This window comes from Palaemon carinicauda, chromosome 44 (genome assembly GCF_036898095.1).
Source record: "Palaemon carinicauda isolate YSFRI2023 chromosome 44, ASM3689809v2, whole genome shotgun sequence".
Classification (NCBI taxonomy): Eukaryota; Metazoa; Arthropoda; class Malacostraca; order Decapoda; family Palaemonidae; genus Palaemon; species Palaemon carinicauda.
The window spans coordinates 25,068,883-25,083,386 of record NC_090768.1 but is presented as its reverse complement, the minus strand read 5'-3'; the positions used below and the strand labels follow the sequence as shown (position 1 = coordinate 25,083,386).

The following is a 14,504-nucleotide window of genomic DNA, read 5'->3' as shown; positions in this document are numbered from 1 at the left end:
CGAGAGAGCACTAGCTTATAAAACAACGGCTTCGAAGTAGCTAGGCCTAGTGTAAGCTCTGACGTTTAGGCGAACGAGGAGCAGCAGTTACAAAAAGATCCGGACAAAGATCCTTAAAAATCAGCATGATTTATTTAAAGTCCATAGAGGGCTAAGCAGCTTTAGGCTCCTCTCCGTCTGACAGAGTCCTCAAGGGAATATCAGTAGGAGGGGGAACAGCAACTTCCTCATCTGAAGGAACCTTGTCCGATAATAGCTGAGTCTCAAGCAAGGGAGAGACCTACCGTGGTGGCAATGCTTTACAAGCAGAGTCCACACGCACTGGTGCATTAGTAGCGGACCAGGACGCAACGTCATGTAACTGCTTGACAGTCTGTGAACTGTCAACAACAACAGGTGCGAGAGACCAGGACGCAACGTCATGTAACTGCTTGACAGTCTGTGAACTGTCAACAACAACAGGTGCGTGAGGACGCACAGCGTCCACTCGAGACTGCTTTGACCGCCTAGACTGAGCAGTCAAAACAACTCTAGAATGCGGAGGTTGACGCTCAGCGTCAAAACAAGTCAACTCCGATTGTTAGCGAACGTCCTGAACGTCAACAGGAGCATCAGCAAGTGGCCTAACGTCCAAATGTGGCTGAAAATCCACACGAGACCGCATCGAGTGTGGTTCTAAACAACCTGACTGACGTGACTTAGCTACGCCAACGTCAACAGGACGCAGAAAGGAACGTTAGGGTGGCTGAAAGCCAGGATCTCGATGAGATAAACGGCTAGGCTCAACGGACTTATCGGCAGAATAGTCTTCCATAAGGGAGGCAAGCTTATTCTGCATGTCTTGCCGTACAACCCATTTAGGATCAACGGGAATGGTTGCGGTAACAGACGAGGGTAACGTCTGTGACCGCAAAACCTTGCCTACAAAAAGACTCTCGGAGTCTGTGTTACGTTTTTGTTAGGCGGCGAGCAGTCTTCCGATGACTGCATAGGGTCAGAGCTGTCCTAATGGTTAAAACCAGGACGCTGGACCTGTCCTGAAAGGACTGACTTTCGCTTAAAGGGCCTCGAAACCTTGTTTCACGGTTTCTTATGCGAAAAGCCTTCGGATGACGAGGAGAAAATCGTCTCTCTCGCCTTATGGTAGGGGTGATCTTGGTAAGATACACCCGATACCATAGAGGGAACGTCTGTTCGCTGATCAAGGCCTCTCGAACCCATAAGTCGTACGACATTACTTCTCCCCTGGGCTTGGGAGCTTGCAAGAGGTCCCGGACTAGGCGAACGACAGGCACGAACAGACGAACCCTCGGTCGCAACACTGATAACACTTTGCGCAATATCACTTTATCACTACGATTTTCTGTTTTGCACTTATTTCACTGAAATCGAATCTTTTAACAATTCACATTAGGTATGAATAAAACTGATTTCTACCTGAAGCACGCAATTCTACCCTCATCAAAAGGTTGTAATTGCGAAATCAGTCGTATAATGCAAGCACATTAATACCAGCAAAAAACAGTAAACATATTTTAAGATAAAAAATTCAGTGGCTGGGGAAGAGACTAAACACTAGTTCATTCAAAACTACGTTTTCAATCTCTCACCGTACATTGCCTTGGGACGAGAATAAAAAACTAAAAACGTTTTATCCTTTCTCCCCGTACAGAGACTAGGGACGAGAGTAACTCGAGAACAACGTTACCCGCTTGGGACGAGATAAAGATCGGAACGTTTTCTCTCCTCTCTCTCCCTCCGTCTCTATCTCTCTCTCTCTCTCTCTCTCTCTCTTGATTTCGCACCTAAGAGAAGAGCCCACTTACGTTTCGTCAAAAAAACAGGTTATTTGACCAAAGGAAAAAACTGAAAGGTTTTTCAATTAAAAAGTTCCTTTAAAATAGAATTTAAAACATTTAAGCTTTGAAAGAAGAATGAACAAAACGTCAGAATCGATTTACTCTTTCTGCAAAGTGAAACCGTGATACTCTCTCTCTCTATCGTAACGATAGAGCGCAAACTGCGTAGCATAAATAAACTAAACGTTAGTTCATCTTTGAAACAGTACGAAGACTATTCAAAGAAAATCTTTCATAAAATATCTATTAAAAAATATTCATTTAATAAGTTTTAAATCATTAGCTCTTTAAAAGCTATTTACGATTGAAAGGGCTCAACGTTGTTTAACTTCGGTTTCCAAGTTAGGACCGCCTACTCTCAGGAAAGGTCGCATATAAACAAATCATTAAAATTTATTTTGATGTTATTATAAATGGAAAGCTAATCGAAGAGGCCTAATAAAGGCGGTTGAGATATAAAATATATAGAGGAAAATCTATAATTAATTTATAACGTGATAAGATAATTGCTAAAAGCCTAAACACACTTCTGTCTAAGGGAAGGGTCGGCCATTTAAAAGTCAAAGAAAGTCCATACTTTCTTTGTCATCAAAAATTAAATCTATCCAAAAACGAGTTCAAGATTTAAGATGAAGATAAAACACCTGCACTGCGAAAGCTCAAACCAAAATGAAGTACTTCACCAAATATGTTGAGAAAACTCCAGGTTCTACAGCGAGTATTGATACGTCTTGTCGTCAACGTCGACAGAGAAGAATTGAAGGTTTTGTTTACATACAAGAGTGGTATCTGGCCGACAGTTGGCGCTGGTGGGCACACCCGCAACCTTCATAGCGATCGCTCGCGAGTTTTTTTGAGTGTGTTTTCTGTCGAGCCGCAGAGTTGCAGCTATTATATATTCACCGGCTAAGTTAAATATTTAAAAAAACATCAATTCTAGGGGAAGAACAAGAAGATCGACCCCTTTGCAGAGGTTTGGTTCTGCCAGCCACCATCTGAGGTCCGAAAGTTCCTCTTATCCTATGCAGACTAGACAATCCATTGAATCGGTGGACCGAGTCCATTGAGATTTTAGACGCTACTGGAGGGATCTCATCCTGAGGCGACTGCTGGGAACTAATCAGCCAGAGAGGAGAGGTGGCTGAACAGGTAAAGCCAGCTCTGGGCTGGGAGCTCTTCTTGCCTGAAGAAGGTCTGTGCTATCTTCCTCAGTCTCTGAATCCTTTTGTCTGGTGGGGGTAGCTTGCTACCCCCTCCCCCCACCTCACACACACACCTGTGCTTGAACTCACTTTGCTTGGAGGTAGGACTTCAAGGGGGATAGGGCTGGCGGGCAAGTTTGGTTAAATAGCTAAGGTTTGTTTAGTTAGGAAAAATACAAACTATCTACGAATGTCATTTGTTCCGTAACTGAAATACAAACCACGCTATTTAATAGAGGTGACTCACCCATTAGGAAGGATGGACGTCCCAGCCAGTACTGGTTTTTGGCTTTGCCCGGGGGCTCGATATTTGAGTGTGAAAGCACCCAAGAAATAAGGAGTCCCTGCACCTCGCTAGAACCTTACTACGCAAGGATCGCGGCCTACGCAAACTGTGTGCGAAGGTATGAAGAAGTGTGATTCGTCCTAGGAAGTTTTTCTGAAGTTCTTTAGATGGAAACTTGTAGACTAGGACTTTCCCAATACTAACTCGTCAGGGTATAGGGACGTAACAGTATTAACTTAATATTAGGAACACAAGGGAGCATGGTTTACCCGCAGTGGTTTGAGGTCAGCTATGCAGAGAACCCAGGATGCTGCTTTCCCCAAGAGAGGGGATGATGAAGAAAAGAATAAGGGCCAGACAAACCTTTTCATTCATGCAGACTAAGACCGTGTAACAATGCCCTCAACCTTCTGTTACTTGTCCAATAAGGAACTTGAGGTTTTAAACCAGCTGTTGTGCAGCCACCACAGGGCCGATAGAGAACGTATCGAGCCTCCTGTGGGTCATGTCTTGCAGGTAGTGGGCTGTGAACGTTGTCTGACGCTTCCACACCCCCGCTTGAAGAACCTGCTTCACTGAGAAATTTCTTTTGAAGGCCAGGGACGTAGCTATGCCCCTGACATCATGCGCTCTAGGGCAATGTGGCGGAGGAGGATCTGGATTAAAGGCCAGATGAATGACCCTACGAATGCATGCAGAGATGGTATTCTTGGGGACCCTCCTCTTAGTCCTCCCTGTGCTGACGAATAATGCCGGCACATGAGGACGGACTGCAGCTGTTCTTTTGAGGTATAGCCTCAAGCTACTTACTGGGTATAGTAATAGATGGTCTGGGTCATCTGTTACAGAGCGGAGACTAGAAATCCGGAAGGAATCGAACCGAGGGTCCGCTACTCCAGGATTCTGAGTCTTAGCAATAAACTCAGGGACGAAGTTGAACGTTACCTCCCCCCATCCCCTTGAATGGGCGATGTCATACGCGAGACCATGAAGTTCGCTAACACGCTTGGCCGAAGCCAAAGCTAGCAGGAACACCGTCTTCCAGGTAAGGTGGCGATCTGATGCCTGGCGTAATGGTTCATAGGGAGACCTGAGGACTCGAACCACGTTCCATGGAGGAGGCCTCACTTCCGACTGAGGGCAGGTAAGTTCATAACTACGTATGAGTAGAGAAAGTTCTAGCGATGAAGAAATGTCCATTCCTTTCAGCCTGAAAGCTAGACTTAAGGCTGAGCGATAGCCTTTCACTGCCGAGACTGAAAGGCGCATTTCTTCCCGCAAATACACAAGAAACTCCGTTATTGCTGGAATAGTGGCATCGAGTGGAGAGATATCCCTTCCACGACACCAACCACAGAAGACTTTCCACTTTGCCTGGTAGACTGCTGCGGATGACTTTCGCAGATGTCTAGACATCCTGACCGCAACTTGTTGCGAAAATCCTCTCTCAGAGAGGAGATGCTGGATAATCTCCAGGCGTGAAGTCGTAGCGAAGCTACGGCTTTGTGGAAGATGTTGGCATGTGGTTGCTTGAGCAGATTGTGCCGTGGAGGGAATTCTCTCGGTAGCTCCGTTAGGAGTCGCAGAAGGTCCCGGAACCATTCCGCGTGAGGCCATAGCGGAGCTATGAGGGTCATTGAAAGATTAACCGATGTTCTGGTCTTGTTGAGTACCCTCCTCATCAGACAGAACGGGGAAAGGCGTACACGTCGATGTTGTCCCACCGTTGTTGGAAAGCATCTTGCCAGAGAGCCTTGGGGTCTGGGACTGGGGAGCAATACAGCGGGAGCCTGAAGTTCAGGGCTGTTGCGAAGAGGTCCACAGTCGGAGAACCCCACAAAGTCAGGATTTTGTTGGCTACTAGATGACCCAAAGACCACTCGGTACTCGCTATCTGAGACGCTCTGCTCAGATTGTCGGCGAGCAAATTCCTTTTGCCTGGAATGAAGCGTGCCGATAGCGGTATCGAGTGGATTTCGGGCCATCTCAGTATCTCTACTGCTAGATGGGATAGCTGCTGCGAAAAAGTACCTCCTTGTTTGTTGATGTAAGCAACTACTGTGGAGTTGTCGCTCATCACCACCACAGAGTGACCCGCCAGGTATTGTTGGAACTGTTGAAGGGCCAGGAAGACAGCCTTCATCTCTAAGAGATTTATATGGAGATACTTTTCTGACTCTGACCACAGGCCTGAGGTCGTGTGGTGCAGTACGTGGGCCCCCTACCCTTTCTTTGAAGTGTCCGAAAACAGCATCAAATCCAGGGGGAGGACGAGAAGGTCCCCTCCTTTCCGTAGGTTCTCGTCTGCCACCCACCACTGGAAGTCCATCAGTTCCGCAGTTCCCATAGGGATCAGGACGTCCGGGGAATCGTAACCTTGATTCCACCGGGATTTGAGTCGCCACTGGAGGGATCTCATCCTGAGGCGACCGTTGGGAACTAGACGAGCCAATGATGAAAGGTGACCGAGGAGACGTAACCACGATTGGGCTGGAAGTTCTTCTCGTCTGAGAAAAGGGCTTGCGACCTTCCTCAGCCTTGCTATCCTGTCGTCTGATGGGAAGGCTTTGGGGAGATTGGTGTCTATAACCATGCCTAGATATACCAGTCTTTGAGTGGGAAGCAGTGAGAACTTCTCGAGATTTACCAGTACAGTATCCCCAGATCCTGGCAAATTCTCAGAAGTCTGTCCCGGTGTTGAAGAAGGGATGACACCGAATCTCCTAGGATTAGCCAGTCGTCCAGATAACGAAGGAGACGGATGCCAATCCTGTGTGCCAACGAAGATATTAGGGTGAACACTCTGGTGAAAACCTGTGGTGCTGTTGAGAGACCGAAGCACAGCCCCTTGAACTGGTACTCTTTGTTGTCTAGGCTGAATCTTAAGTGCTTCCTTGAAGACGGATGGACTGGGATCTGGAAGTATGCGTCCTTTAGATCCAGTGTACACATGAAGTCTTGCGGTCTCACTGCTAGTCTGACCATGTCTGCGGTCTCCATGCTGAACGGAGTTTGTTCGACAAACTTGTTCAGAGTTGAGAGGTCGATGACTGGTCTCCAGCCTCCAGACGCCTTCTTTACAAGAAAAAGTCGACTGAAGAAGCCTGGAAACCCGTCGAGGACCTCTTGGAGAGCGCCCTTCTTCAACAGGGTCTGGACTTCTGCCCGAAGGGCTTGCCCCCTTGCCGATCCCATGGCAAGGGAGCTCAATGACACTGGATTCGTCATCAGAGGAGGTAGAGATGTTGTGAACGGGACGTGATATCCCTGACTGATTACGGAAATCGTACAGGAATTGGCCCCGAGTTGCTGCCACCTGTCTGAGCAACTTTGTGGGCATCCCCCACTGGTGGACATGCAGGGGGACTGCCAATCCTAGCGTTTGCGACCTCGGCTGCTCCCTCTAGGATTCTTACCTCCCCTGGAGGACTTTTTGCCTTTCCTATCCTTGACAGGAAAAGGCTTAGACACCACTGTCTTCGCTGCTGTCGATGGTTTTGCGGTCTTAGTCGGACGGGACTGCTGGGGAGCTGGAGGCTTATAGGGCTTAGATGTCAAAGCCCTATGAAGGAGGGAGTGTTGGTGCGACTTCCAACACCTCTCAGCGGCCTTTTCCACGTCCTTAGGCTCAAACAGGATCGTTCCTTCTAAAGAAGAATGCCTGAGCCTATTGATTTCGGTGCTAGGGACCTTCTGATGGAATCTCTCAGCCACCGCATCCCGACGTTTCAGGATGGTGTTTGCCCACAAGTTCAAGACTTGGTGGGCCAGAAACTCGATCGTGCGAGTGCCTGAGAGAAGGAACGTCTCCATAGCATTCCTGGTACGTTCTTTGGAAAAATCCTCAGAGCGTATCAGGATACCTAAGGTCCTTAACCAGATGTCCAGCCACGAAGTCGCTTGCATAGCACACTTCACCACCTTCTCCTGGTTAAGGATCTCGGTTGCCGAGAACGAGACCTGCCGGTTGGAGAGTCTCTCAAGAGGGACTCCCCTGGTAAGCTCTTCCAACGAATGGTGGAGAGGAAGAGCTAAACAAGGCTCCTCCAAGATCTCAAAGTACCTCCTCTGCTGTACGCGAGGAGGTGGGAGGAGCTTGTTGCCGGCACTGGTTGGAGGCGGACAACTTGGAGAGCTGAACAGCGATCTTGTCCCTGGTACTCTTAACCCCCTAAGACCAGGGCAGAGCTGCACTGGCCTTAGATGGTTTCTGAGTACCGAATACGCGGTCCAAGACCGTGTCCTTGCCCTCACGAGGAGGGATCTCTGGGTCGGCAAACCCATTGAGAGCCCTCATTAGAGTCAGAACTTGCCAAAACGCATGCTCTGACTCTTGCTGTTCCCCTCCTGACGTTGGACTTGCAGCGAAGTCTCCTGTCCCTAAAGGCTCTTCTTGGGGGGAGTCGTGGACGTTCTCCGAATGACTAGTTGGCTCCGTCATTGGTCTTGTAGAGGACTTTGGTAAAGTCTTTGAGTCCTTCGACTCCTTCCTGGGAAGGATGTAGGACTCCAACATGGAAGATGGCAAGCTCTTTCCAGCCCCCACTTGGGAAGACTTCCCAGTCCCTCATTGGTGCGATGGGGGAAAGTCTCACTTCACGTGATTCCCCTGAGGACGGGAAATACTCGTCCGACAGGGAAGGAGAGAAAGTCTGGGGGAGTGAAGGAGCCTGCCTCGAAGGTTTACGTGGAGTCAACTTAGCCCTTGGAGAAGCTACTGCGTCCGGTACTCCTCTTTTTCTCTTCAGAGGGGCAGAGAAAGCCCAGGATCTGTGCCCTAATTCAGAGAAAACAGGCTTGAACGCCTGTGTAACAGCTCTGATTAGTGCACCGAACCAAGGTTGTCGGCTGACAGACGCGTTGTCAGACACCCCCTCCGAAGGGACAGCGATCGAGGGATCCCTGGGAGGAGTTCCCAAAGGTGGGTTCGCCTGAAAAGGAATAGGGATCCTGGACCCCTCTGGATGTTTCCCCTCCGCCGCAATACGCGCTGTTATGCGTTTGCGGGGAGGAGAATGCGGCGATGGTGACCTTGCCGTGCGTTGTCCAGCAGCCTCACGCGTGGGAGGGTATTGACGCTCGCGCAGGGGCGCGTAATGGTGCTCACGCGATGGAGAATACCAGGGGTCGCACGTGGGAGACTGATGGCGCTCGCGGGCGAGAGCTCGCGCGCCCCTGAAGGGCGAGCGCGCGCAGGAGAGATACTCCTGGCGCATAGGCGCGCAGATGAAGCCTGTGTCGCTTGTGGGCGCGTGTCAGGACGGTGGCGCGCAACTGCAGGAGAGGATGGGCGAGGGCGCAAGTATCCTCGTGGACGCGTGCAGGGGACTGTGCGTGTCTGCGCGATGGAGGAGCGCTGGCGGGTGGGAGAAGTCAGAATAGACTTTCCCACAGCGGCCACATCCGAAGATCGTGGGCGCGCAGGAGAGACGACTGCTGCCCAAGGGTGCTGGCGCGCAGGAGATCACTGACGTGCAGGGGAACGCTGGCATACAGGAGAGCGCTGGGTTACAGGAGAGCGCTGGCGCGCAGGAGAACACTGGCGCGTAGGAGAGTGCTGGCGCGCAAGAGGTTGATGGCGCGCTGTGGCGCAGGTAAGGGATGGCGGGTGGCTGGGCGTGGGGGCACTTGCTCAGGCAACGCCTGGCGCGCAGGAGAACATGGGCACGTTTGCTCTGCTTTGCTGTCATAGCGCGAGGGAAGTATGCGCGCGTTGGCGCGTACGCCCTTGATGCCCTGTATTAGGGTTAGATGATGCCTGACGAGTGTGAATGTCAGGTTTCTTCGGCGCGTAGCGCGCATCAGCACTCAGGAATGGTGACGGCAGGTCTGACGAGTGGAAGGTCGACGTGTCCTTTGAAAGGACGACCTTCCACCGAAGGGGATCGCGAACGATCCGCTGAGAGGTCCAGGACCAAAGTAGGAACAGTCGGTGATTGCTGGTGAGGCTCCTCTGCGGGGGACTGCAACGAAAATGTAGAACCAAAGAGGTGCCTCCTCACCGCAGGTGAAGGAAGGCCTCTCTGGCGAAGAAGAAGGCGAGCCTTGCGACGAATACGCCCTCTAGGGGCTGTGGGATCAGCAAGCTGACCTTCTGCAGTCCTCCGAAGAGGAGTCTCTGTAAGTAAACTCCCCCAAGGGAGAGAAACACCAGCAGGAGAGACTGTTGGACTTAGTTTCTCCCTCATTGGTCGAACAGGAACAGGAGAAACTAAGCCTTCAGCTACTGTGCGGTGAGAAGAGGTAGAGGTAGTAGGAGATACCGCATTGGATACCTCTGACACCACAACGTCGACAATCGACAGAGGATCTACCTCTGTCGGAGGCGGCGATTGCTTGACAGCGGCACCCAATCGGATGTAGTCAAGTAATGCTTCCTTGGAGGGCGAACCCTCGAGCCCCAAGGAAGACCAAAGCTGAAAAAGATGGGTTAGAGACAAATCCTCCCCCGGGGGGAGAGGTGGAGCTGCCTCGCTAGGGGAGGCAACCCCATCTCTCGAACCCCGAGTTCGGGAAACAGAACCACGGTCTACGCTACCACTCAACAGTCTCTCGAAAGACACCGACCGAGTGGGAGCTTCGGAGGAGGTTTGAACAACGGAAGAAGAGGCCTTGGGTTTTTCTCCTTTCAAAGAAACCTTCGAAGGAGAAATATCCCGTTTGGACTTCTTCTTCCGTCGCCGTGAAAACCTCTCCCACTGGGAGGTAGACCACTCCCTGCACTCACTACACTTATTATCACTATCACACCGTTGACCTCTACAGGCAGGGCAAAGCGCGTGAGGGTCTGTCTCGACCGCCGACATGAACATTCCACAGGGGCGATCGGGTAATCCAGGCCAGGTGCGCATAATAGCAGAGGCCAACTTCACACACAAAACTGTCAAAAAGAGAAAGCAAAAAAAGCATTAATGGCTGCCAAGAGTGGCGAGGATGACAACGGACACGTCCGACTACCATCCGAGCCGAGAGCAAAGTGAGTTCAAGCACAGGTGTGTGTTGGGGGGGGGTAGCAAGCTGCCCTCCCCTACCCCTGCTAACTAGCAGTGTGGGAAGTAAATCCTCATTAAATTTCAATGGCTCGTCATTTCAGCTACGCCGAAAGTAATACCCTTATTAAATAGTGTGGTTTGTATTTCAGTTACAGAACAAATGTGCTTTGTAAAATGGAAACAAAAAAGAGTAAAATTAATATTTTAAGGGAAGATAATCCCTATATTTTGTGTGGATTTATTATGCATCTCTGAGAATAATGTACAGTATAGAGAAGAAAGGGTTAGTTTTACCATTATTTATCAATTCGCCAGTAAATTTTCCCCACCCAAAACCCCGGTTTCCACCAGATGTCCCCCATTACCATAGGATATATAAGAATATATCTTTTTAACTATTTATTTGCGACATAAATAAAGGTAATTTTCAAAGAAAAATTTAGTTTTTCTATATAATTCCACAACCTTTCATTAGTAAAGCTTTTTCAGTGATTTACTATAATAATACCAAAATATAATGTACTTGTCTAATTGTGTTGATATTCAAAAGGGATTTTGACGAAGGAAAAATCTATTTCTGGGCGAGAGACCTGTGCCGCCCAGTGAGATGTTCCTTTTGCATCATTTCTAAGGTATATAACTGCTATGTATTACCAGAGAAAAAAGTTGCATAGGAATGCCAGGGTTGAACCCAGCTCGCTCACCTAAATAGGTGTCGGTATAAAACTAGGGAGTGTAAAACCACAACCAGAGGTCTCGTGCCATTTAGATATCTCCTCTTCAATATCCCCGTTACAGCGAGGTGCCGTTCAACACCCACTACTGAATGCTACTACCACCATCCCAACCGACGCCAACTACATCACTCCTCATAGCACCCAAGCTTGGGCCCATCTGGGAGGGAAGTAGAGGGTGGGTTCACTGGACGGCACAGGTCTCTCGCCCAGAAATAGATTTTTCCTTCGTCAAAATCCCTTTTCTGGGCTCCACCTGTGCCGCTCCGTGAAATAGTACAAGAGAAATGGTCCCAAAGCTTGGAACTAACACCTGAGAGGAAAGTAAATTAAAGTCAAAATATCAAAAAACATGGTTTAATACAAATAGTAAATAGGACATACAAAGTAATTTAGTGAATTGAATAATTCCTTATCATAAAGGATAGACGGGTAAGTCAATAAATTGCAGCAATAATTCCAAACTATGGAAGTACAAAAAGAAAATGCAATGTAAAATAATAAACTGTAAGGTCAAATGAAAATTTACAATCCTGAGGGTAAATACAATCAAAATTCAACTCGAGGAAGAGTAAGACTATTTACAGACATGATAAATATAAGAGTGCACCATAAGGGTGCAGCTCAGGTGAGAAACAAAACCAAAACTAAAGTAGGGACAGTAAGTAAGGCTGGTAGAAGGAAGGAGAGGATAGAGCAAGACCTTGTGATTATGAATCATGACTTCCAGGAGGAACCACATTCCCTGCTGCCACTGTTGCAAATTTTAGGGCTTCCAAAGGTTTTAAATAGTGGCGTTTAAAAACTGTTGGAGACTTCCAGCCTGTATATTTTGTAAGTTCATCAAAATTCATATGGTGAAAGTAATTAATAGATGTAGCTACAGCTCGTATATCGTGAACATGAGGGAATGATTCAGGGTTAGCCTGTTTAGTGAAATAGAGAATCTGCTCTCTGATTCCTTTCAGGGTGATGGTTCCTCCATTTTCTCTAATGAATAAGGGCCCTGAGGACTTAATGGAAGTTCTATTTAAATAGGCTTTCAGTGTGTTTACTGGACATAAAGATGGATCCTGAGGAAGTGGAACAATCTTCCAGGGGGACCATCTGTTCTGGGGGTCCTCATTTTTCGCTAAGAACCTTTTGTCAGGGGAAAGTAGGACTTCCCCTGACGAAAGAAATTCAATATGACCTGGATCTCTAGTCAAGGCTGAAAGTTCTGATATTCTGGCGCCAGAAGCTAGGCTCATTAGGAACAAGGTTTTCCTTAATAATGGAATGTAATTACAAGACTCGTTAAGAGTGTCAGAAGCCAACTTAAGTACGTCATTCAGAAACCAGGAAACTGAGCTAGGGCGAGTTGATGGTTTCAATCTGGCGCAGGCTCTCGGGATTGATGAGAAGTATGAATCTGTAAGGTCAATATTAAAACCAATTTGGAAAATCTTTTTCAAGGCTGATTTAACTGTGGTAATAGTACTGTATTGGCTGCTAGGCCTGATTCAAATAGAATTCTAAAGAAGGTTACTGTCAGATTCATAGTCATCATCTCAACCTTTGAGTCCCTTAAAAACTTTGCGAGTTTCTTAACAGCCGAATCATACTGTCGAAGGGTGGATTCCCTTTTATCTGATTCCAAAAATAGGGTATTTTGAGGATCAATATCTGCACCTCTCTGAGCTGCAAATTTCATAAAGTCCATAAAGTTAGGGCACTCTGAATTTTTGAGGAAGCTAACACATTGCGAGTTTGTACTACTTGTGTTAGTATTGGATTGGGTATCTGTCGAGGGTGGAGACCCAGTTCCACCAGCAGGGGAAACCAGTTGCTCTTGGGCCAGTTGGGGGCTACTAGAGCAACCTGGCCTTTGAAAGTTCTGAGTTTGTCTAACACTTTCATCAACAGATTTATTGGTGGGAATAAGTAAATTCTCTCCCAAGTGTTCCAGTCCAATGACATTGCGTCCGTGGCATAAGCCCGAGGGTCCAGGTTGGGGGCTACGTAGCACTCTAGTTTGTGGTTGGACTCTGTTGCAAACAGGTCTATCTGGAGACCCGGAACCTGAGATAGAATCCATTTGAATGACCTTAAGTCCAGTGACCACTCCGACTCCAGCGGAGTTGTCCTCGAAAGTGCGTCCGCCACTACATTTTGTACTCGCACTAGATGAACTGCTGACAGATGCCACTGGTTCGATGCTGCCATGGAAAATATTGCTAACATCACATGGTTTATGTGGCCTGACTTGGAACCTCCTCTGTTTATGCAGTGGACTATAACTTCGCTGTCTAGAACCAATCTGATATGTTGGTTCTTGGCTGGAACCGGTCATTTTAGGGTTAAGAATACTGTACCGCCATGGCCTCTAAGACATTGATATGAAGTTGGCGGAATATTGTCGACCATAGTCCCTGGACTTTCCTGTACTGGGAGTATCCCCGTCAGCCTGTTAAGGAGGCGTCTGTGTGAATGACCAGTTTTGGAGGTGGATATTGTAAAGGAACGGATTTTGCCAGATTTTTTACCTTAGTCCATGGCTCAAGTCTTTTCCTCAGAATTGGTGGGAGTCGAGCTCTTTTGTCTCGATATTTCTTGTTTGCCCTGGAGCGCCATACTCGGTTTATATCTTTCAGTCTGGCCTTCAGTAATATATCTGTTGCCGAGGCAAACTGGAGGGCACCCGGGATTCTCTCTTGATTTCTCCTGGACGTCAACTTGTCTTTGAGAAAACGTTTTGTGTTCCTTGCTATTTCTGTCCTCTTGGCTGTTGGGAGACGCAGCATGTGGGAACTCAGATCCCATTGTAATCCTAGCCATTGAAACTTGGTCTCCGGAACTAGACGAGATTTCTCGAAGTTGATCTGGAACCCCAACTGTTGTAGGAATTTTATCACTCTGTCTGTTGCCATGAGGCAGTCCTCGACGCTGTTTGACCAAATGAGCCAGTCGTCTAGGTAAGCTACTATTTGAATTCCTTGGGTTCGTAATTCTTGGATTACAGTCTCCGCCAGTTTGGTGAATATCCTGGGTGCTATGTTGAGTCTGAATGGCATTACTTTGAATGCATAAGCCTTGCTATCGGAACGTGATAGTAAGCGTCTGTAAGATCTATAGAGGTGGTGACGGCCCCACGGGGAAGTAAGGTCAGCACCTGAGAGACGGTTAGCATGTGGAACTTGTCGCAACGAATGTAAGAATTCAGATGAGACAGGTCCAAGATTACTCTTTCGCTTGTCTGAGTCTTTCTTTGGCACGCTGAACAAGCGACCTTGAAATTTCAAGTGATTTACCTCTTTGATTGCGTTCTTTTGTAATAGATCGTTTGCATACAAGACTAGCTCCTCCGTTGGATATTGATGGAAACTGGTTGGTGGAGGGGGCCCTTCTATCCAACTCCACCCCAGACCTTTGGAAATTATGCTGAAAGCCCA

General features: G+C 48.1%; 1 protein-coding gene across 2 annotated transcripts in view; it reads right to left on the bottom strand.

Annotated features, from left to right (window-relative positions):
- LOC137634478 (uncharacterized) overlaps window positions 1-14,504 on the bottom strand; it is a 59,832-nt gene that overhangs the window by 9,125 nt on the left and 36,203 nt on the right. The window lies entirely within an intron of this gene.